This window comes from Apium graveolens, chromosome 8, assembly GCF_009905375.1.
Source record: "Apium graveolens cultivar Ventura chromosome 8, ASM990537v1, whole genome shotgun sequence".
Lineage (NCBI taxonomy): Eukaryota > Viridiplantae > Streptophyta > Magnoliopsida > Apiales > Apiaceae > Apium > Apium graveolens.
In genome coordinates this window covers 31,198,337-31,223,135 of record NC_133654.1, presented here as the reverse complement: position 1 = coordinate 31,223,135, position 24,799 = coordinate 31,198,337, and the positions used below count along the sequence as shown (strand labels likewise).

General features: G+C 37.4%; 1 non-coding gene across 1 annotated transcript; it reads right to left on the bottom strand.

Annotated features, from left to right (window-relative positions):
* Positions 1–7,791: 7,791 nt before the first annotated feature.
* LOC141681376 (small nucleolar RNA R71) lies at positions 7,792–7,898 on the bottom strand. The gene has a single exon (XR_012558815.1). It is a non-coding gene; the product is annotated as a small nucleolar RNA R71 (small nucleolar RNA).
* Positions 7,899–24,799: the final 16,901 nt, after the last annotated feature.

Here is a 24,799-nt window from a genome sequence, read left to right as displayed (position 1 = left end):
GGAGAAACTCAAAGTTTGAAGAGTCAACCTGGAAGTTAGAAAGTGATATGAGAGAAAAGTACCCTCATTTGTTTTCTTAGGAGATTGTGAGGACATAATCCTTTTAAGGGGGAAGGATGTAATATCTGGGATATATCGTGTAATTATTTTGTAAATAAATAAATATTATGCATGTTCCGTATTTATTCTGTGAAGTATTTGTTAAGTGGTATATGTGTTTGGATGTTTAAAAATAATATAAATTGAGTATTTTAATTTTTATATGTCCAAAATAAAATATAGATAATTGTCATATCTTCCTATTTATTTTTATGTTGATTTATGATTTTATAGGAAATTTATGGATTTTATAAATTCTTTTTCCGGGTAATTATAAACTATTTTATATAATCGGGAACCAGCCGACTTCAGCCGTTTTTAAGTTTTTATAACCCGAAACTCTTCTGAGAACTCCTTCCTAACCTAATTACAATATTCTGAGCATTTTCCATGTTTCGACTTTTTCAATCTGGTGTACGGTTTGTCCTGTGCGGGTCCCGGCGTAATATTTTCGATACAATATTCGCTTCGGTAAATCAATAAAACTCATATTTTTGATAAACGGGATCTTTTTATTAAACTATTATAATTATTACCTCGTAATACGTGTAACCAGGCGTTGAGACCAAGACCGCAGTACAAATTGTACTGATTTGGATAATTATCCTGAAAACCGGTACCGTTTGGATCTGTTTTTATAAATAAACGTACTATTTTATATCTGGAATGATCCAACAGGATACTAATTTTCTGTAATTATAAATAGCCTTTACCGTATTTTATTTCGTACCGAAAATCATTTGCAAACAGTAATTATATAATTTTACAGAGAAAATACATATATTCATATAACCTTTCAAGAATCAAACTGCAAATCGAAGGTGTTATTGATCTTTGTTTGGAAAGCTCCAGTAATCAAATCGAAGGGTTTGAAGCGTACTATCAAATTATACAAGTGTCAGAACTGCATAATCAAAGGTTATTTTTCTATAATTTTTAATAATTTTGAATTATTTTGATTAAAAATATAAATTTTTGTACGGATGATTGTTTGAATGATTTGATGCTTGAATGTTGTAGAGCTTGTTTTCCTGATGATTTTGATATGTCATATGACTGATTTGGAGTTCAATAACATGTTCAATATTGAGTTTGATCTTTGAATTTTAAAATTAGGGTTTATAATTCGTTTGAATGTTCTTGATTGAATTTGGGGGTTTCTTATTTCGGGATAGATAGATATTCTAGAGGGGTGGGTTGTGTTCCTTATGAAATTTGTAATGGATTCGTATAAGTATTGCAAATCGACGAGGTCTGTAGAGGACTGAGTTGTGATTTAAAGTTTACGTCGAGCTCGTCGATAATCGGCGAACTTCTCGGCCAATTTTCGGCCAACTCAGGGATTATTAGAATGAATTGGTGGCATGGTTGTGGTCCTGGTATTGTGTAGATGTGATCTGGAGGTAGTGGTGTCCTGAGCATCCCTGGATCGTCTTCTCCGGCGAGACAATGGTGTTTTCCGGCGAACCCCTGTAAAACTTGCAGTTTAGTACCTGTAGTTTTGGAGAAGAAACAGTTAGGTCCCTGAACTTTCCAGAAATTGAAAAAATAGGATTCCTCTTTATAAATTATTTAAAAATCATATTTTCCATTTATTTTAATTATAAAAATTCGTTTTTAATTACTGAAAATTCCAAAAATTATTATTTTAATTCCAAAAATTATTTTAAATTCAAAAATAAATTTGAATTAATTAGTTAATTAATTTTAGTTAATAATTAATTAGCTAATTGGTCAATTAATTCGAAAATAATTGATTAATTGATTTAATTAATTATTAATCGATTTTAATTAATTATTTAATTAGATTTAATTATTTATTAATGATTTAAAAATTTTGAAAAATAGTTTCGAGCTTTAAAATATTATCTTAAATTATTTTCAAGGCTTGATAATTATTAGAAAACTATTTTGAAGCCAGATGTGGCCAACCGAACCCTGTTTATTGCTTTAAAATCTACCCAACGACTCGTTTTGACTCCGAAAAATGTTTTAAAAATCATATTAAATACCTGAAAGACTGTTTATGACCCGAGACTTCCTTATAAATGAAATTTCATTGATTTTAAGACATGTTATGTGCTATATGTGACTTGTTTGTTTGACTGTCGGTCTATATGTTCAGTGTTTACTTGTTTTTAGCATAACTTTCAATCCGTTAGTCGGATTTGGGTAAAACGAAGTGTAGATAGAAGTGTATACCAAATAGAATCGTATGAGTTGAGTATTAATAGATAATTATGTTATGTGAGCAGAAGAGGCAAGGCGTAGGAAAGGAAAACAGATAGTCGAGGAGTAGGAGATTGTGATTGGAAATTGGTGAAGTATAGCAAGCTAGTACCAGGCAAGTGTTCTGAACTTTCTCGAGATATATTGTAGATTATTGATAGTCCTATATTGCAAGTGCTTTGAAGCACTGAACCCTAAATATTGATTCCAGCTATTGATCTTTGAGCCGTAAACCTTATTCTTTCTAAACTATTGATTGTTAAATCCCCAAATACGAACCACATATATACGATACTACTCCATAAATACATGCAAACTAAATACCAAACACTGAATCAGATTGCTTACATATTCAAATCATTGTACCTTACGCTCTGAAAGACCAAATCCTTATAACCTTGAAACTTTGATTCTTTTGTTATCCATTTCTTTCACCATTTGATAGCCATATTTCATTTGTGAAGATTGGAACCATCTCATTATTGGACATCCAATGTTGCTTATGATTTTATTTACTACTTTACCTTATTTATTCTGTTATTATGTTAGAATTGGATTGTTTTATAAAATTGTGGACCAGATTCGTGATCAGACCAGATTGGTGGTCAAGTTAGGCCATTGTGTGCCTTGGATCTAGTAATTAGAGCAGAGCTGTATGCCTTGCTTGGGGTTAGTGTGTAACTGAACAGCAGCCTAACCTTGGTTTTTAAAATAAAAATATAATATCCAATTCTAAATCATTATTCATTGTTCACTTGATACCATAACTCTTTTCACTTGATGATCTTTATTCTCAGTCTTGTCAATGTGACTTGCTGAGCTAGTTAGCTCATTTGTGCGATGTTGTTTATATTCTTTTCCACTTAATAAGGAACCTGTTGGTAGCGAGGATCCCCAATCCAGTGCGAGAGCTAGGGGTCCAGGTTGATCGAGTTAAGCTAGCTGACAACTTTTGGAATAGTTTAAGTTTATGAAGTTTGTAATAATGTTTAATATTCAGTTGTAAGTTTGAATAGTTGGGATTTGGGCATTTGTAAAATAAGTGTGTGTGTGTGGCTTGTGTACATACTTTAACCTATTGCGATCCATGGTAGTTGGTAAGTAGGGTCACTGCATATTATTATTATCTTTATTATTGTTATAAGCAGGCTATAATTAAGGTGTGTGTGTGTGTGGACCCCAAACTTCTGACCCGGGATTGGAGAGCGCCACAATGCTCTTGTCCACCAAAGCTATGAAGTTGTTCTTTTTATAAACATACCCAGACCGAGACATGATTTTCATAACAGGTGCCATTGATGCTAGGTTCGAAGTTATAGAGAGAGATAAAGGGTTTTGGGGAGAAACAGAGTTGAAATTGTCTTGAGTAATTAGAGAAAGATAAAAGTAAGATCTGTAAATGAATTTGGCTTTTATATTTTCGAAGAAAAAGAAAAATAAATGATTAAAAGTAAAATAAAATAGCCACTGACAATTGCCAAAAATAACCATTTAGAAATGAAGAAAACTGTAAAAATTCTAAAACTATCCATCAACGTATACATACATGACTGTAAGCACGTGTCAACGGATATGGTTTTAAGAATCAACGATTATGATTGATAAGAATCACCGGATAGCAAATGTACTATTATCAATTGATGGATAATCTGCCCAGATATATATTTGACTTTCAACAGATATAAGCATTTAACAGATATTCACTCTCAACGGATAATGAACTTCTGTTGAAGGGTTAGTTTTGACTTGGCCAAAATTTCACCCTTAAATAGGGAAATTACATTTAATTCTGGCTGTATTACAAATTGCATAGACATAAAAAATAATGAATTAAAAGTAGTTTAGCATACTTAACTCACTTACCAACCTAGTAAAAGTTGATTCATCAAGTGGCTTGGTAAAGATGTCTGCAAGTTACTGCTCACTTGGAACAAAATGAAGTTCCACAGTTCCATTCATAAAATGCTCTCTTATGAAGTGGTATTTGATGTCAATGTGCTTTGTCCTTGAATGCTGTATAGGATTTTCAGTGATGGCAATGGCACTTGTGTTGTCACATAAAATTGGAATCTTGTCCACATGTAGACCATAATCCAATAGTTGAGTTGTCATCCATCAAATATGTGCACAACAGCTATCGGCAACAATATATTCAGCCTCAGATGTGGAAGTAGAAATTGAATTATGTTTCTTACTAAACTAGGACACAGGATTGTTTCCTATAATATTTTCTGTCTATTTTGCACCCTGCATAATCTGCATTTGAATAACCAATTAGATCAAATCCAGAATCTCTAGGGTACCAAATGCCAAGTTTTGGTGTACCCTTGAGATATCTGAAAATTCTCTTTATAGCTATTAAATGAGATTCTCTAGGATCATCCTGAAATCTAGCACAAAGACAAGTAGCAAATATTATATCTGGCCTACTAGCTGTTAAGTACAAAAGTGAGCCAACCATGCCTTTATAGCTTGAAATATCCACAGACTTTTCAGTAGTGTTTAATTCAAGTTTAGTTGCAGTGGCCATATGAGTTTTTGCAGATGTGCAATCCATTAGAAGAGAGAAGTTAATTGTAATAGAGAAAAATAAAAGCTAAAATAAACTTGAAGTAAGGCTTTTATGTATTCTCAGATAAAATGGGAATAAAATTAAGGTTAAAAATAAAGATCCAATGAGAATTGCCCAAAATAGCGTTTAAAAGTAAAATAAACTGTCAAAATTCTGTCAATTACCCGTCGTGATATACTTACAAACTGTAAGTATATCCGATGGATAATGTTCAGAACTTTAACGGCTATGATGTAGACAATTCGACATATGAGAATAAAGCAATTATCTGTCGGGTTTAAAATAATCCAGAAAAGTAATTGATTTTTACCAAGCTCTTCTATTTCGACGGATGATTAAACTCGATGGATAATGAACATCCGTCGAGATGTAAATTTTGACTTAGCCAAAATTTCATCTAAAATAGGAAAATCAATTAAGTTTCTGGCTGCATTATAACTTGCAAAATTATCATAAATAATTTAAGAATAATTAAGAATACCTAACTCACTTACCAACCTAGTAAATGTGGATTCATCAAGTGGCCTGGTAAAGATATCTACAAGCTGCTTCTCACTTGGAACAAAATGAAGTTCCACAGTACCATTCATCACATGTTCCCTAATGAAGTGGTACTTGATATCTATGTGCTTTGTTCTTGAATGCTGTACTGGATTTTCAGTGATGGCAATTGCACTTGTGTTATCACAGAAAATAGGAATTATGTCCACTTGTAGACCATAGTCCAACAATTGTTTTTTCATCCATAGAATTTGTGCACATCAACTGCCAGCAGCAATTGATAAGTGGCATTTTATACCACTTAGAACGTCTTATAATGGCTTGAATTGATGTCTTGAAATTAATTATTTTGTGTATCTGATGCATTTTTCTAGTGTTTGTGCATTTCAGGGTATTAATTGCATGTCTGAAGAGATTTCATCAAGAATAAACCTTGGCATTTGTTTGGCATTGCAAGTGGAAAGATAGGAGCAGAATACAGCAAAGATTTGGATCAGAAACAGAGCATTTTCCAGAAGGGGTCTGAGCGCCCGCTCAGCTCTACTGAGCGACCACTCCGGAAGCTGAGCGCCCGCTCAGGAATGCTGAGCGGCCGCTCAGGGATGGAATTTTAGAATAATTATTTTGGACTACTGGTTCTGTTTAACTTCCAACTTCTGAGTTAGCTGGGTTTTATGGGACTCCTATATAAGTAGTTTCAAGAGACGTTTTACATAAGTTGGATCGTAGTATTAATCAAGGAATGAGGTGATAAGGAAGAAGACCGTTTTAGCACACCGCAACGAAGATGAAGCATATTTTCTTGTGATTCTTTATTTCGTTGTAACATTGGATGCTAGTTTTCTTTATATTGAACCTAATTACTCTTGTGAAGTACTCTGGTTTAATATAAGTAGTTTTAGTTATTATTCTTGTGTGTTATTTTCATGTTTACATATGAACCCATGATGACGATGAGTGCTATCATGGGATAATCGTGATCATGGGGTCGTAACAGATTTGCTATGAAATTCTTTAGTTAGTTGTTTAATACCGTAGTGTGTGATGATTGTATGATATCTAGTATTGGTTGTGCTTATTCTTCTTATGTGCGTCGCGAACATATAAGATAAGGTGTTAATCTCTTGTGAAGCGATGGTGGATCTTGAGATTTAGAACTTGCCATGCTAGCATAGGTTCATGTATGTGTATGCATGATTAGTGGGTAACTCTAACCATTTTATTTGCCCTGTGTAATCAAAAGGAATAACTTGTTCTTAAATTGTTATGTTGTCAATTTCTGTAGACATATAGGGACTCAACATAATTGATGCCTATTCAACTTCTATCTTAATTGTGGATGCTTGGTAGAATGGTATTAGTATAATAAAAGTTGGCTTTTATCAGTTTCGTGTTGTTCGATTAATATCAACATTGTTGCATGCTAAGGGTAATAACAATGACTATTGAAGGAAGTAGTAATAAAGTTATGATCTCATGTGTGTTTTAATATTGTTAATTCAAGCGTCAATTAAGTGCTTAATTCTCGTAGTTAATTGTAGTTAATAATTAGTTAATCAAATCTAAGAGTTATTGTCTTAACATTGAGAAGTAATCATACATTGGTGAGTGAGTGTTAATTGAACATAATTAGTCTGAGTCTATGTGGGAACGAACTAGAAAGTATTCTATATTACTTGCGAACGCGTATACTTGCGTGTATTATTAGCGTGTGTTTTCGCCCTAACAAGTTTTTGGCGCCGCTGCCGGGGACTCGGCGTATTTGTTTAGTTTATGTACTTACCATCAGTGGTCATTAGGACTCAGTGATTAAGACGTGTTACTTATTGTTTCCGGTTGTGTTTCAGGTACTTTAGCAAGCGTTTATGCAAACACGTTCTCGTACTAGCAAGAGGACTTTAGATACGGCTGAGTAGAAAGACGAAGTTCTTGATATTCCGGAGAAGATAGATCTTGAAGATTCGGATTTAGGAAGTGAGCAGAAAGAGCCAGTAATCATGGGTGACCGTATAGTTCCGGCAGATCCAGCTCTTATGGACTTTTCTCAGCCTAAAATTGATGACATTCAGTCTAGCATCATGCACCCGGCTATTGAGGCCAATAACTTTGAAATCAAGCCGGGCACTATTCAGATGGTGCAGAATTCCGTTTCTTTCGGAGGTGCTGTGACTGAAGACCCCAACATGCACATAAGGAATTTTGTCGAGATCTGTAGTACTTTCAAATATGATGGTGTGACTGATGAGGCTATCAAGCTGAGGCTTTTCCCATTCTCACTGAGGGATAAAGCTAAGGACTGGTTACATTCTGAACCAGCTGGGTCTATCACTACATGGCAAGATCTTGTAGAAAAGTTTCTGGTGAAGTTTTATCCAATGGCGAAGACTGCTGCTATGAGGAGTGCTCTTACTCAGTTTGCGCAGCAGCCTACAGAATCCATGTGCGAAGCTTGGGAGCGCTACAAGGAGATGTTGAGAAAGTGTCCACATCATGGAATGCCTGATTGGATGGTGATCACTGGTTTCTATAATGGTTTGGGGGCCCAATCTCGGCCCATGCTCGATACAGCAGCTGGAGGTGCCTTGTGGGCCAAAAGCTATACTGAGGCTTATAATCTTATTAAGACTATGGCTACAAATGAGCATCAAAACCCAACTCAAAGGATGATTCCTGGGAAGGTAGCAGGTATTCTGGAAGTTGATGCAACTACAGCTATTGCAGCGCAGCTCCAAGCACTGTTTATGAAGGTCGATTCTCTAGCCATCTATGGAGTCAATCAGAAAGTTATGGTCTATGAGCTTTATGCAGGCTCTCATGCTACGGATCAGTGTTCTCTTGTTAATGAATCTGTTCAGTATGTGAACAATTATCAGTGACCGCAGCAGCCTGTGCCAGCTACTTATCATCCTAGCAACAAAAATCATCCAAATTTCAGCTAGAGTAATAATCAGAATGCTATTCAGCAACCATATCAGCAAGGCGTAAGTAAATAGTTCAATCCACCTGGATTCCAGCAACCACAGCATTATGCTCAAAGGCAATCATATCCTCAACAAGGAGGTGCAGCTCCACCCTCTAGTGCTGATTTTGAGGAACTTAAGCTGTTATGTAAAAGTCAGGCGGTTTCTATCAAGATCTTGGAAAATCAAATCGGTCAAATAGCCAATACAGTGCTCAATCATCAACCTGGCACACTTTCCAGTGATATTGAAGTGCTAGGCAGGAAGGAAGCTAAAGAGCAAGTCAAGGCTATCACCTTAAGGTCTGGAAAAGTTGCTGATGCTGAAAAAGCAAAAGACGGAGAAGCTGAAGTTGGTGATGAAGAAGCTAAGCAACGGGAGAAAGCGGCGGAACCAAGGAAGACTACTTTTGAACACACTCTGCCTGAGGGTAATACAGGGGAGAAACAGATCTATCATCCACCACCTTTCCCTAAGAGATTGCAACAACAAAAGCTGGATAAGCAGTTTGGTAAGTTTCTGGAGGTGTTCAAGAAACTTCACATCAATATACCTTTCGCTGAGGCTCTGGAGCAAATGCCTAGTTATGCAAAATTTATGAAGAGTATTCTTTCAAGGAAGGTGAAACTGGACGACCTTGAGACCGTTGCTTTAACAGAAGAATGCAGTGTTGTGCTACAACAAAAGTTACCTCCAAAGATTAAAGATCCAGGTAGCTTCACCATTCCTTGCACCATTGGCAAGTTGTCTTTTGACAAGTGCCTTTGTGATTTCGGAGCAAGCATCAATCTGATGCCGGTGTCGATCTTCAAAAAGTTGAATTTACCTGATCCAAAGCCCACCTACATGTCTCTACAATTGGCTGATAGTTCTATTACATACCCACGAGGCATAGTAGAGGATGTGCTAGTAAAGGTGGATAAGCTCTTCTTTCCTGCAGACTTTATTATTCTGGATTTCGAGGAAGATAAAAAGATTCCCATAATCTTGGGGAGACCTTTCTTGGCTACAGGCCGTACTTTGATAGATGTGCAGAAAGGTGAACTTACTATGAGGGTGCAGGATCAGGATGTGACATTCAATGTATTCAAAACAATAAAATTCCCTACAGAAGACGAGGAGTGCTTAAAAGTGGATTTGATTGATTATGCGGTCACTTCAGAACTTGATCATATGCTAATGTCTGATGCATTAGAGAAAGCCTTAGTGGGGGATTTTGACAGTGATGACGAGGATGGCAATGAGCAACTACAATATCTAAATGCTTCTCCTTGGAGGCGAAAGCTAGACATGCCATTTGAATCTCTTGGTACTTCTGACCTCAAAAATGCTGAAGGAAAGCTCAAACCATCTATTGGAAAGCACCTACCTTGGAGCTTAAACCATTGCCTGAACACTTGAGGTATGCTTTTTTAGGTGATGCATCTACTTTATCTGTTATTATTGCATATGACCTTTCAGGTAGTGAGGAGGACAAGCTCCTGAGGATCTTGAGAGAATTCAAATCGACTATCGGATGGACTATAGCAGACATCAAGGGGATCAGCCCTTCGTATTGCATGCATAAAATTTTGCTAGAGGAAGGTAGTAAGCCGACTGTTGAGCAACAGCGAAGACTTAATCCTATCATAAAAGAAGTGGTGAAGAAAGAAATTCTGAAGTGGTTGGATGCAGGAATCATTTATCCTATTTCTGACAGTTCTTGGGTGAGCCCCGTGCAATATGTACCTAAGAAAGAAGGTATTACTGTGGTAGCAAATGAGAAGAATGAGCTCATCCCCACTCGAACAGTCACAGGATGGAGAGTATGCATGGACTACAGAAAGTTGAACAAGGCCACGAGGAAGGATCACTTCCCTCTTCCATTTATTGATCAGATACTTGACAGGTTGGCCGGTCATGAGTATTATTATCTTCTGGATGGTTATTCGGGGTATAATCAGATATGTATTGCACCAGAGGATCAATAAAAGACTACCTTCACTTGTCCATTTGGCACGTTTGCTTTTCGCAGAGTTTCGTTTGTCTTATGTGGCGCACCTGCCACTTTTCAGAGATGTATGATGGCTATATTCTCTGATATGATTGGAAATAACGTCGAGGTGTTCATGGACGACTTCTCCGTCTTTGGACATTCGTATGATGAATGTTTGAATAATCTTTGTGCAGTACTCAAAAGGTGTGTGGAAACTAATTTGGTGCTCAATTGGTAAAAATGTCACTTTATGGTGCATGAAGGCATTATTCTTGGGCCTAAGGTCTCTAGCAAGGGTCTTGAGGTGGAAAAAGCCAAGGTGGGAGTCATTGAAAATCTTCCACCACCTATTTCTGTGAAAAGAATCCGTAGTTTTCTTGGTCATGCGGGTTTTTATCAGCGTTTCAGCAAGGACTTTTCGAAGATATCTAAGCCGTTGTGCAACTTGCTTGAGAAGGATGTGCCTTTCAAATTTGATGATGAATGCTTGACGGCATTCGAGACTCTCAAGAAGAGTTTGATAACTGCACCAGTTATTACAGCACCTGATTGGACAAAGCCTTTTGAGATGATGTGTGATGCGAATGATTATGCGGTGGGCGCAGTTCTTGGGCAGCGCAAGAATAATCTCTTTCATATGGTCTACTATGCTAGCAAGACCTTAAATGGAGCTCAAATGAACTACACCACTACTGAGAATGAGCTCTTGGCTATAGTCTTTAGTTTCAAAAAATTTTGATCTTATTTGCTTGGGACAAAGGTGACAGTGTTCACTGATCATGCGGCCATTCGCTATTTGGTTTCCAAGAAGGATTCGAAGCCTAGACTCATTCGTTGGGTGCTCTTACTACAGGAATTTGAGTTAGAGATCAAGGATCAAAAAGGTACTGAGAATCAAGTAGCTGACCATCTCTTTAGATTGGAGAATCCCGAGTCTACTTCACATGATAAGACATTGATCAACGAATCTTTTTCGAATGAGCAGTTGTTCGCAGTTCAGGAGGAAGAGCCATGGTTCGCAGATATTGTGAATTATCTTGTCAGCAATATAATGCCTCCTAATATGAATACAGCTCAAAAGAAGAAGTTTCTGCATGAGGTAAAGTGGTATATGTGGGATGAACCATATTTGTTTAGACAGGGAGCTGACCAGATCATCGGGAGATGTATCCCATTCTGTGAGACGGAGGGGATATTATGATACTGCCACTCCATAGTTTATGGTGGACATTATGGTGGTGAGAAGACGACAGCTCGTATTCTGCAAGCAGGTTTTTTCTGGCCTACTTTGTTTAAGGATGCTCATCAGTTTGTTTTAAGGTGTGATCGTTGCCAAAGAGTGGGAAATATTACAAGAAAGGATGAGATGCCGTTAAATGTGATGCTTGAAGTCGAGGTCTTTGATATTTGGGGAATCGATTTCATGGGGCCATTTGTCTCATCCTGCAATAATCAGTACATCTTGCTGGCATTCGATTATGTCTCAAAATGGGTAGAAGTCAAAGCTCTATCGACGAATGATGCAAAGGTAGTGTTGAATTTTCTTCATAAGCAGATTTTCACAAGGTTTGGAACATCACGAGTATTCATAAGTGATGAAGGGTCACATTTCTGCAACCGTAAGTTCACTTCTATGATGCAGCGCTACAATGTGAATCATCGTGTTGCTACTGCCTATCATCGGCAAATGAATGGTCAAGTGGAAGTGTCTAATAGAGAGATCAAACGCATTTTAGAGAAGGTTGTTTGTCCATCAAGGAAGGATTGGTCTTTAAAGCTCGATGAAGCTATTTGGGCTTATAGAACAGCATATAAGACTCCACTTGGGTGTCCCCATTTCAACTTGTGTATGGTAAGTGTTAGTCCCTTAACAATATAGCAAGAATTACAGAAGGGGGGTTGAATGGAATTCTTGAACCTTTTTCTTGAAATAAAAATGGTCAACTCGATTATGGATATATCTGTTTTGATTAGCACAATGCGGAATATAAACTTGAATGAATCAAAACATAAGTAATTAAAAACAAGAGTCTTTAAAAAACTTTCTGGTGGATTTAAACAATTCCACCAGAGATATATATAATATATCAAGAGGACTCTGTGTGCAGAATTGCTCACAGCTGCTTGCAAAATAGAACTGCTAAGAATACATAAAATGCTAAAGATAGTGCTTACAAAGATTTCTCTGTTTTTATTTCTTAGCTCTCACGCTTATCTTTCTATTTGCTACTCTCTTGGTTTATATATTACCAAGATTACAAAGTCAAAAGAACTGAACAAATATAAAATCTAACAGTCTTGATCTTTGCTGCTTTTCGTCCTCTATTACCCAGTTAATGTGCTTCCACAGTGTGTTTGTATCCAACTCCACGGCTGTGTGTCAGCTTTCACTGTTCAACTGATGTTTGAATCTTGATATGATCATCCGTCGACTTTCAGATCATCCGTCGATGACTTAATTGATCATCTGTCGACTGCTATGTTAAACATCCGTTGATAGTCATTTGATCATCCGTCGACGCTTTGTTAATCATCCGTTGGTAGCTATTTTGGCACTTGACTTCATTTCACTTATACAGAATTACAAGACATTGCTTATGTACAGTTAATCAACCTATTCTGCATATCTAGTTAAAGTCAACATGACTTATATGCTGCTACAGATTCTATACAAAGGTGCATACAACACTGTGCTACAAACTTATTATTACATAAGCTACTCACTCGATGGATAATAAGTTAATCATCCGTCGGGACTGTAATGAGTTATCCGTCGGGACTATAATTCTTATCCGTCGAGTGCTACATTAGTTCACTAAGTAGAATCTACTTAGATGTTTTGTTTAGTTAATCATCAAGTACACAACATATTCACAACAATCTCCCCCAATTTATGTCTACTGGAATTGTAGCCATAAATTAAGAGATACTTGATGATAACAAAACATCCTAAACATATATCTTTAAAGATAAGTAGATAAAACTGAAAGTGCTTCAATTTAAACAAAAATGTACAAGGTTTGGCTCACAGTCAGTTCAAGATGCTCCTCTAGCCTGAGCAGATTTTTCTAGTTTCTTGAAGGTCTGGATCTTCTTCCAAGCTTTCTGTTGTTTTCTTCAATTTGATTCTGGAGCTGTCTGTGGAATTCCAATTCATCAGATTCTGAGAGATCTAACATTTCTTGCATTTCCAAGAGAGTCTCATTGCTAGAGATACTCAATTGGTCTTCTAATCTGAAGAATCTTCTCACACCCTTGTCATCCATGAATTCCATCAGCCAGTAGGGCCTTAGATGAACTCTTCTCCCTGTGTATGGGATGATAAGAGTTTTGGGTAGTGCATCTTTGGCTCTAACACTCCTTAGCTCTTCAATCTTCTTCAATACTAATCTTCTTGTAGTTACATTGAACCCAAAGTTTTTCTTGAAGGATGAATAGACTTTGATCAACACAGCTTGGCTTTCTTGAAGTATCCTGTGGAGAGGCCACTGAATCTCCCTTCCTCCTTTGTACTTGAACACCAACCTTTCAGGTAGGTTTCTGTATGCATCAATTGCCCTTACCTCATCCAGCTCCTCCAGATAAAGGTTTAGGTCTGAGAATTCTTTGATGTCACACAAGTACAAGTAGTCTCTCCTGTTGATCTTGGGTTGAGCTTTGACTACTGACTTAGATTTGAGAGGTGACAACTTCACTTTCTTGACTGCCCTTGATTTTGTCCTTCTTGGCTTAGTAAGAATTGGCAAGTTGAAGTCAGGAATTGGTAATTTATCCCACTCTATTGGCTCATCCTTTGGAACAATAGGCTCTCCATGTATGTTCCTGTAGGGGTCCACCACCCTTATGTCTTCAAATACCACAGAGGGCTTTGATGCTTGAGTTTCAGCTTGAGTGGATTCCTTTGGAAATTGATCTTCCAATTCCTTGTCAACAACAACCAACTTCCTTTTTGTTCTTTTAGCCAGTTCTTTCTTTCTTGGGGATTTCTTCTGTTCTTCAATCTTCTTCTTTGATTCAGTAGTTTGAGATGGTTGAGAGGGAATTTGTTGAGAAGAATTCACAGCCTGTAGCTTGGCCAAGATAGCAAACTGTTCTTTCTTTTGTTTAGACTTCTTTGCATCTAGAGCAGCTTGCCTCTTTTCTTGCTTCAATCTGGATTTTTCTTCTTCCTTTGCATGAACAAATTGTGGATGTCCAGCTACCACACAAATTTCCTTCCCATTTCTGAATATCTTTGCAATTCTCTTTCTTGATGCTGAATCAGCTGGATCTTTGTAGAGGAGAATAGATCTTGACAGAAGCTTCTTTTCATCAGGCTTGGGTGTCTCATATACAGTATCCATAGGGTTCTTCAAAGATGACTTTGGATAGTTTGCCCTTGGTTTAAGAATTATCTCAGCCTTTGTAGTCTTGATGCTAGAAGATTGTCCTTTCTCCAGATAGTTCATGCTCATCTCATTCACACTGATTGGCTTGACATTCGAGTGATGGATGGTTGACTGAACTGGTTCCTTGACTAATTCAAACTTTTTCTTTATTTCCTCATCAATCTTTTTCCAGTTGATCAGATTCAACTTTCCTTTATCAGCATCTTTCAAGTTTTCTGCTGCTGCATTAATAAGATCTATACTATCTGCAACTGGTGGCTTGGGGATAGTAATTGAAGGTACAATTACTTTGCTGATTTGAACCAGAAGTTTCTCCCCCTCAGTTGGTCCTTTCTCCCCCTTACTTGATTCTCTCTCCCCCTTTTTATTATCAAGTGGAGGAGTTAGGCCTTGTGCTTTAGCCAGTTGTATAAGAAGATTTGTCTGAGTCTGTTGATTTTGAAGTAGTAGAGCCACTGAATTCTCAATAACTTGAACTCTGTTTTCCAGCTTGGCCATCTTATTGTCAGAATCTGATTCTCTCCTTAATCTCAGTAATAGATCTTGCATGGTACCATATGGCATTACTGAATCCAGCTTCTCAGAGTTATATGTCTTCAAGTCAGCTATATCTCTTTTCAATTCATCCACACTGTGATTCTGTCTTAAGTGTTGGATCTTCATTAAATGTAAAGAGTCTAGGTGAGCTTGAAGAACAGCCTTGGTACCAGCATCTGAAGCTTCCTGAAGGGCCTGTTGAATAGCTATTACTTGTTTGACCAAAGACACCTCAAATTGTCCTGGTGAGGATTCCTTTGCCCATGCCCATTCAGGTAAACTTAAAGCAAAACTTGGGCCTTCAGCTCCCCCTAAGTTCATGCTTCCATCCAAAGAACCAGAGTCATCATCATCAGAATTTACTCCAAATTCTTCAGATGGCTCTCCAGCTTGAGAAGGCATTCTGTTCACAGCAGCTTTATCTCTTTGAAGAGATTTTGTGGTGTGCACTAAATTCAAAGTCTGCTCTGTCTCCACATTGCCCTGAGCAGCCAACAGTTGATAGGCTGAAACAGGGTGAGTAAAAGTGTCAGCATCCAAGGAAATGTTATCAATTACAGCTTTGTAATGTTGCTGAAATTATCTTTTCTTTTTAGCATCATCCACAATCATTGACTCACTAGCAATGGCTGGTTCCATCCTTATTTCTCCAGTACCTGCCTTTCTCTCATATTCTCTCTTTTGTTGCATCAAGGTCTCACCCTGGCTCCCCACCCTCATACCCTCACCTTCACCTACTAAGACGGGACTCCTCTCACTCACTTTTGCCAATCCTGAATGAATGGATTGCTGAGATTCACTCTTTTCCTCTCCTTTTGCCTGGGAGCAACCCAGCCTCTCACTCAATGCACTCTCCTCTCTCAGTCCTAAGAGTGATTGTATAACCACTAAGTCTTCTGCACTTGAAATTATTGAAGTTTGAAGTTGTGCAGAGACACTCGACGGATAAGTGATATCCGTCGGGTGAGTGGTAAAGCTATCCGACGGATAACTGCTGTTAAGCTTATCCGTCGGGATACAATCACTACTCGACGGATGAGCAATATCCATCGAGAGAGTAGAAATGAATGAGGTGGGAAGAGAAACTATTATTGACTCTGTGTTGATTGAAGTTATTTGAGGCACATATGTCACAATAGAATCAGAAAGAATTGGCAAGTGAGCCAACAAATCATCTAAAAGATGATGCTCACTTGCACTAGATTTTGGCTTCCCCAACAGAGTTAAAGAAGGGGAATCAGGAATTGAAGTGTTTATCATGTCCACTTCCAGTGAGTTAGTTGGTGAGTATTGTGTTTCTGTGGCTTCTATTATGAGAGATTTTGGCTGTGACTCCACATTTATTGGAGCCACATCAATCTGAATTTGAGAAGGTGTAGGGACTGTGTCTTTAGCACCAGTTTGCACTAAGTGTGTGCCCTGTGCATCCCCAGTTGTTTTGGATTTCTTCTTTCTAGTGTAAGTTTGGGGTGAGCTTGTGTCCCTAACCCTCTTGGCCTGTGCTCTTAGATGAGAGCTTTGTTCAATAGCCACATCCTTTTGGGAGGATGCAGCTAGAAGTGAGCTTTTGTCCTTTTTAAGCACTGCAGTTTGTTGGGAAACTACAGTGTGGCTAGGCTGGGATTCACTCAACTCTCCAACCTTATCCTTGGGGTTTCTTTGATGTTCACCCCTTCCCTCACCTATCTTACCCTCCTTCACACTCCCCTCTTTGGCTTTGGTAGATTTTTCAACTGGTACCTTTTGAGAGATACCAGAGGGGGTTTTCTTTGATTTGGATTTGGAAATTACAGTTGTTTTGGCAGCTTTGGTAGGCAACTGTCTGGTCATTGCTACAGTTGCCATAGCCATGCCTGAAGTCAAATAAATAGAAGAGATTGGAATGGTTAAGGGTATAGATGAACTTACCTCACTTACCTGAGGTGTCAGCATTACAGGAAAATAGAACATTGGCACATCCCTGTGATGGTTGGCTCTGTTCAAGTCTGCAATGATTCTTCTCTCTTGAACCCAACAAGCTAATTTGTTGTTTGGGTTCTCAAGTTCAATCTCTTGACAAAGATGGTTAGCCAAAAGCATAAAAAATCTAGCATAGTAAATATTCTTTCCTCTTTTGGCTAAGTCACCTAGTTTAAAACCTAACTCATACACAAAAAGGTCACTGAAATTGTAATATTTATCTGAAACTAGCATGCATAGCATGTTAAGCATGGAAATGTTCACAGAATCAAAATTACTGATTTTTCCAGAAAAGACTTTAGTTACTACATCACACAAGTAACTCCATTCCTTCCTAAGACCTAGTCTTCTAATTTCACTTAGTTTTGCAGTAGGTAGTGCATAATGAATGAAATTGAGCATATTGACAATATCAGTGTCAGTGTGTGGTGCAGTTACATTATCATCAGGAATCTTGAAACATGCTTTTATTACATCACTATTGATACAAAAATCATTACCTTTGATGGTTAGAGTGATGGTTTTGTCAGTAGAGTTGTAGATTGCTGTTGTCCACATCTCCTCAACAACTTCACAATAAATTGTGGGTGATTCCAGCATGGCAAAACTTAACTTGCAGTTCTTCATGAAGTCCATCATCTTATGATAGTCTTCAGATTGCTGAATCTCCTTATTGACCAAAGCAGTGAAGTTGTTCTTCTCATAGATGAACCCAGTCTGTGACATGATCTTAACTACGGGTGCCATTGTTAGAGAAGAAAAGCTTGAAGAGAAAGAGGATTTTTGCTTGAGAGAGAATGAAGTAACACAGTTGAATTTGAGAATGATAAAAGAAAATAATTAGAATGAAATAAGCTTTTATACTTTACTCAAAATCAACTGATAAAAATAATAAAGAGAAGTAAATTACACAATAGAAATTGTCTAAAATAGTCGTTTTTAAAATAAACTGTAAAAATTCCACCCATTATCCGTCATGTAATGCTTACAAACTGTAAGTATACTCGATGGATAATGTTCAGGGAATTAACGGTTAAGATTTAGACACTTCGACGGATGAGGATAAGTTGTTATCCGTCGAGCTTTAAAATACTCCAGAAAAGTAATTGATTTTTATTTACAATTTGTATATCGACGGATGACTCAACTCGATGGATAATGGTCATCCGTCGAGATGCAAATTTTGACTTAGCCAAAATTTTCATCCAAGACTAAAAATCAGTTAAATTTCTGGCTACTTTTCAACTTGCAAAATAATTCAGATAAATTCAAGAGTAATTAAGCATACCTAACTCACTTACCAACCTAGAAAAGGTGGATTCATCCAGTGGCTTGGTAAAAATATCTGCAAGTTGCTTCTCACTTGGAACAAAATGTAACTCTATAGTACCATTCATTACATGTTCCCTTATGAAATGGTACTTGATGTCTATATGCGTTGTCCTTGAATGTTGCACTGGATTTTCAGTGATGGCAATTGCACTTGTGTTGTCACAGAAAATAGGAATCCTTTCAACTTGCAAACCATAGTCTAGCAATTGATTTTTCATCCATAAAATCTATGCACAGCAACTGCCAGCAGCAATATATTCAGCTTCAGCTGTAGAAGTAGAAACTGAATTTTACTTTTTACTGAACCAGGACACAAGCTTGTCTCCTAAAAATTGACAGGTTCCTGTTGTGCTTTTTCTATCAATTCTGCAACCTGCATAATCTGCATCTGAATAACCAGTTAGATCAAAACCAGAATCTCTAGGATACCAAATGCCAAGGTTTGGTGTTCCTTTGAGATATCTGAAAATTCTCTTAATAGCTATCAAATGAGACTCTCTAGGATCAGCCTGAAATCTAGCACACAAACATGTAGCAAATATTATATCTGGCCTACTAGCTGTTAAGTACAGAAGTGAGCCAACCATGCCTCTATAACTTGAAATATCCACAAACTTTTCAGTAGTGTTTAGTTCAAGCTTAGTTGCAGTGGTCATGGGAGTTTTTGCAGATGTGCAATTCATTAAATCAAACTTCTTTAAAAGATCAAAAATATATTTAGTTTGACTAATGAATATTCCATCACTAACTTGCTTAACTTGTAAACCAAGAAAGTAAGTTAGTTCTCCCATCATACTCATTTCATACTTGCTTTGCATCAGTTTGACAAACTTTTTACAAAGTTTCTCATCTGTAGAGCCAAAAATAATATCATCTACATAAATTTGAACAAGTATGCTAGAGCCATTCACATTTCTGAAAAATAAAGTTTTATCTACAGTACCTCTTGTGAAGTGATTTTCCAAAAGGAACTTTGATAAAGTGTCATACCAGGCTCTAGGTGCTTGCTTCAGTCCATAAAGTGCTTTCAGTAGATAATAGACATACTCTGGGAAATTTGGATCTTCAAAGCCAGGAGGTTGACTTACATATACATCTTTCTCCAAATCTCCATTCAGAAAGGCACTTTTGACATCCATTTGATAGACCTTGAAATTGGCATGGGATGCATAGGCTAAGAAGATTCTGATGGCTTCAAGTCTTGCAACAGGAGCAAATGTTTCATCAAAATCTATCCCTTCTTGCTGACAATAGCCTTTAGCAACCAATCTTGCTTTGTTCCTTACTACTATGCCATTTTTATCCATCTTGTTTCTGAATACCCATTTGGTGTCTATTGGATTCTTTCCTGTAGGCTTGGGTACCAGCTTCCATACTTTATTCCTTTCAAATTGGTTTAGCTCCTCCTGCATAGCTAAAATCCAATCAGGATCTAACAAGGCTTCTTCTACCTTCTTTGGTTCTTCCTTAGACAGGAAGCTGCTGTATAGACATTCTTCTTGAGTTGCTCTCCTGGTTTGAACTCTGGAAGAAACATCACCAATAATCAGTTCAAAGGGGTGATCTTTTGTCCATTTCCTTGGTTGAGGTAGATTAGCCCTAGATGAAGAGACCTCAATGTTGTCTTGATGTGTGATTGAGTTTTGATTGCTAGAAACTCCCCCTGAGTTTGTGAATCTTTGTTTTGAGATTGGGGTACTTTCTATGGGTGATCTGCCTTGACTTCCTGCTCCTTTCGACAACCCAACGGATGGTGAATTTTGAGTACCGACGGATGAGGCAGGTTGTCTACCGACGGATAATACAGATTGCCTTCCGATGAATGAAGCATTATGTAACTCGACGGATGTTGAGTTTTGTGCTTCATTTGTGGTGGATTTGTCTGCATTATCCTTAGACACTGTTTCTTGATCACTCTCATCATCACTTTCATCACTGACCATCTCAACATTGTCAAATTTGAGGCTCTCATGGTAATCTCCATCTTTTAGTCCTTAAATCTTTTTGTCATCAAACACAACATGTATAGATTCAACAACAATGTTGGTTCTTAGATTGTAGACTCTATATGCTTTACCAATAGCATATCCAACAAAAATTCCTTCATCTGCTTTAGCATCAAACTTCCCATTTTGATCAGTTTGATTTCTCAGAATATAGCATTTACAGCCAAAGACATGAAGAAAGTTTAGAGTTGGCTTCTTGTTCTTGAACAATTGATAAGGTGTCATGCATCTTGCTTGATTAATCAGAGAGATGTTCTGAGTGTAGCATGCAGTGTTTACAACTTCAGCCCAGAAGTATGTTGGTAATTTTGATTCTTCAAGCATTGTCCTTGCAGCTTCAATAAGAGATCTATTCTTTCTTTCCACTACTCCATTCTATTGTGGAGTCCTTGCTGCTGAAAACTCATGCAAGATTCCATTTTCCTCACAAAATGCTCTCATGACATAGTTCTTGAACTCAGTTCCATTGTCACTCCTGATTCTTCTAACTTTGAAATCAGGATGATTGTTAACTTGCCTTATGTGATTGATGATGATTTCACTAGCCTCATCTTTGGACTTTAGGAAATAGGTCCAAAAGAACTTTGAGAAATCATCTACAATTACTAGGCAAAATCTTTTCTTTGAGATTGACAATATATTGACTGGTCCAAACAAATCCATGTGAAGCAGTTGTAGAGGCTCTTCAATTGCTGAATCAAGTTTCTTCCTGAATGATGCTTTAATCTGCTTCCCTTTTTGGCAGGCATCACACAGTCCATCCTTTGTAAACTTCACCAGAGGAATGCCTCTAACTAGCTCTTTCTTTACCAGCTCATTCATGGTCTTGAAGTTCAAATGGGATAGCTTCTTGTGCCATAACCAACTTTCATCCTGACTTGCTTTACTAAGAAGACAAGTTACAGATTCTGCTTTAGTTGAGTTGAAGTCAGCTAGATACACATTTCCTCTCCTCACACCAGTGAGAACCACTTTGTTATTTTGATTATTAATCACAACACAGGTTTCTTTGTTGAAGGTTACTGAGTTGCCTTTGTCACAAAGCTGGCTGATACTCAACAGATTGTGTTTGAGACCATCCACTAAGGCAACTTCTTCAATGATGACATTGTCCTTTGAAATCAATCCATATCCCACAGTATAACCTTTATTGTCATCTCCAAAAGTGATACTTGGGCCAACTCTCTCTTCAAACTTTGTGAGCAGGGTAGAATCATCAGTCATGTGTCTTGAACAACCACTATCCAAGTACCAAAGATTCCTTATGTTTCCCTGCACACATCAAAATCAAATCAAGTTGATTTTGGTACCCAAGTTTCCTTGGGTCCTGCCTTGTTAGCTTTCTTCTTCTATTTCTTAGGTCTTAACTCATTTGACATAGGAATTTCAGATTCTTCCTTAGTCATTTGGGTGGGGCCTTTGAAACCACTAGATGCAACAGAATTATCATGCATGTTATGGCTAACAGGAAATGGCATGCTTGGTGCAAACATGTTATTCCAGTAAGGCATGCTAAATGGCATTTGAGGCATATTGTATGCAGCATAATATGGATTAGGTACAAATAGCATATTAGCAAACTGTGCATTCATGTTCTGTGTAGGCATAGCATTAACAGGCATGGGAGGTATGGCATTCATGTTAGAGAATTGAGGCTGAACAGACATGGGAGTAGGCATGGCAGATTTACAATTAACAGACAAATGATTTACACTACCACACTTGACACAGATTTTTCTAGGAGCATACTTGTCAGGTGTGTAGTTATTGTGTTTGTTAATCCCTACTTTACCATTCCTATTGTTTTTCCTTTTAGTCTCTGTTTTTACCTTTATCTTCTCAAGTCTGTCACTTAACTGTTTGACAGTCATGTGACCAACATTAGCCTTCTTCCCTTTCTTGTCTTGACTTGACTCTCCTGAAACAAAGTTCTTAGAAATAGACCCATACTTATCATTTAGCTTGGTTAATTTGGCTTTTCTAATGGGTTTGCTTACAGCCGACGGATGAGGATTTTTATCATTCGACGGATAACACTTTTTGTTATCCGACGGATAGTCCTCATCATCCGTCGAGTCTACATCTGTCAGCAACCCATCTACCAAAACAGGTTCTAGTTTCTCTTTATTCTTTTTCCAGGCTTCATCACAAAAAGACTCAATTCCTTGAACCTTGGTGATTTGAGCATGAACATCTCTGGATGTTTTCCATGCTTTAATCACCTCTTGTTCACGATCGAGCTACTTCTTTAAAATTTCTTCCTTTTTCAAGGACTCAGTTAATTCCTCCTTGGCAATCCTACACTCAATTTTTAGTTTCTCAAACTCAACAAACTGAGACTCAAGCACATTATTCCTCTCACTCAAAAACAAGTTGTTTTCTTTGATTTTAGCATTTTCTTTAGTGAGGGACTTAAGTGTAACACCAAGTGGTACAATTCTGTAGACATGTCATTAATTGCATCATTATACTCAGCTTTAGATAAATGTGCAAGGTTTGTAGTGATTACCTGATTGCTTGAGGAACTTGTCTCTGTTTCATCAGACTTGGCCATAAGGGCTAGATTGACATAGCTGACATCTTCATCTTCATCCAAGCCATCAGCTGCCCAGTCATTCTCCTGTGTAATAAAAGCCCTTTCCTTTTGTTTGAGTAGATCAAAGTATTTTTGCTTGTAATCTACAGAATCAAATCTTTTCTTACTGGAATCTGACTTTCTACACTCATTTGCAAAATGCCCTGCCAAGCCACATTTGAAACACTTGAATTTTGATTTATCCACCATGTTTCTATTTGGCTTGGCAGCTCCAAAGTTTTTTTTGAACTTGAGCTTGGCAAATCTTCTTGAAAGGAATGCTAGGTGCTCATCAATGTCCTCCATGTCATCTTGGCTCAATGAATCTTCATTTTCTGCAGCTAGCCCTTTGCCCTTGCTTTCACAGGCCTTTGAAGTTGATTCCACAGCTTCCATCTTCACTTCCTTCTCCTTTTCCAGATCAGCAACTAGTGCAATGGATCCTCCTTTCTTCTTTCTTCTTTCCTCTCTCCATTCTTTCATCCTGCTCTATTTCAAGCTCATAGGTCTTCAGAATGCCATACAGTCTCTCCAAAGTAAACTCCTTATAATCTTGTGAGTTTCTCAATGAGACTGTCATTGGTTTCCATTCCTTTGGAAGAGATCTGAGAAATTTCAGATTGGAGTCTTTAGTCTGGTAGACTCTTCCATGCAATTTAAGAGCATTTAGTAGCTTTTGGAATCTACTGAAAATGTCAGTGAGTGACTCACTTTCTTCATTGTGAAAATGCACATATTGCTGAATCAGGAGCTGCATTTTATTTTCTCTTACTTGCTCAGTACCATCACAGATTATCTGTATTGTGTCCCAAACTTCCTTGGCAGTCTTGCAGTTGATGATGTTATCAAACATGTCTGCATCAACACCATTGAACAGAATGTTCATGGCCTTTTTATCTTTCCTGAGTTGCTCAATATCAGGATCAGACCATTCATGTCTTGGCTTTGGAACAAATGGTTCATTTCCTGTTGCAGCTCTCATTGGAACATGAGGACCTCTTTCTATGCAGTCCACATAGGCCTCATCTTGAGAAAGCATGTGAAGATGCATCTTTACCTTCCAATGATGGTAATTATCTTTATCAAGAAAAGGAATCTTGACTCCAACATCTTTCTTGTTCATCTTGCTGAATTGTTTTGATCTTTAAACTCTTTGTAGATTAAGAGCTTGCTCTGATACCAATTGTTAGTCCCTTAACAATATAGCAAGAATTACAGAAGGGGGGTTGAATGGAATTCTTGAACCTTTTTCTTGAAATAAAAATGTTCAACTCGATTATGGATATATCTGTTTTGATTAGCACAATGCGGAATATAAACTTGAATGAATCAAAACATAAGTAATTAAAAACAAGAGTCTTTAAAAAAACTTTCTGGTGGATTTAAACAATTCCACCAGAGATATATATAATATATCGAGAGGACTCTGTGTGCAGAATTGCTCATAGCTGCTTGCAAAATAGAACTGCTAAGAAAACAGGAAATGCTAAAGATAGTGCTTACAAAGATTTCTCTGTTTTTGTTTCTTAGCTCTCACGCTTATCTTTCTATTTGCTACTCTCTTGGTTTATATATTACCAAGATTACAAAGTCAAAAGAACTGAACAAATATAAAATCTAACAGTCTTGATTTTTGTTGCTTTTCGTCCTCTATTACCCAGTTAAT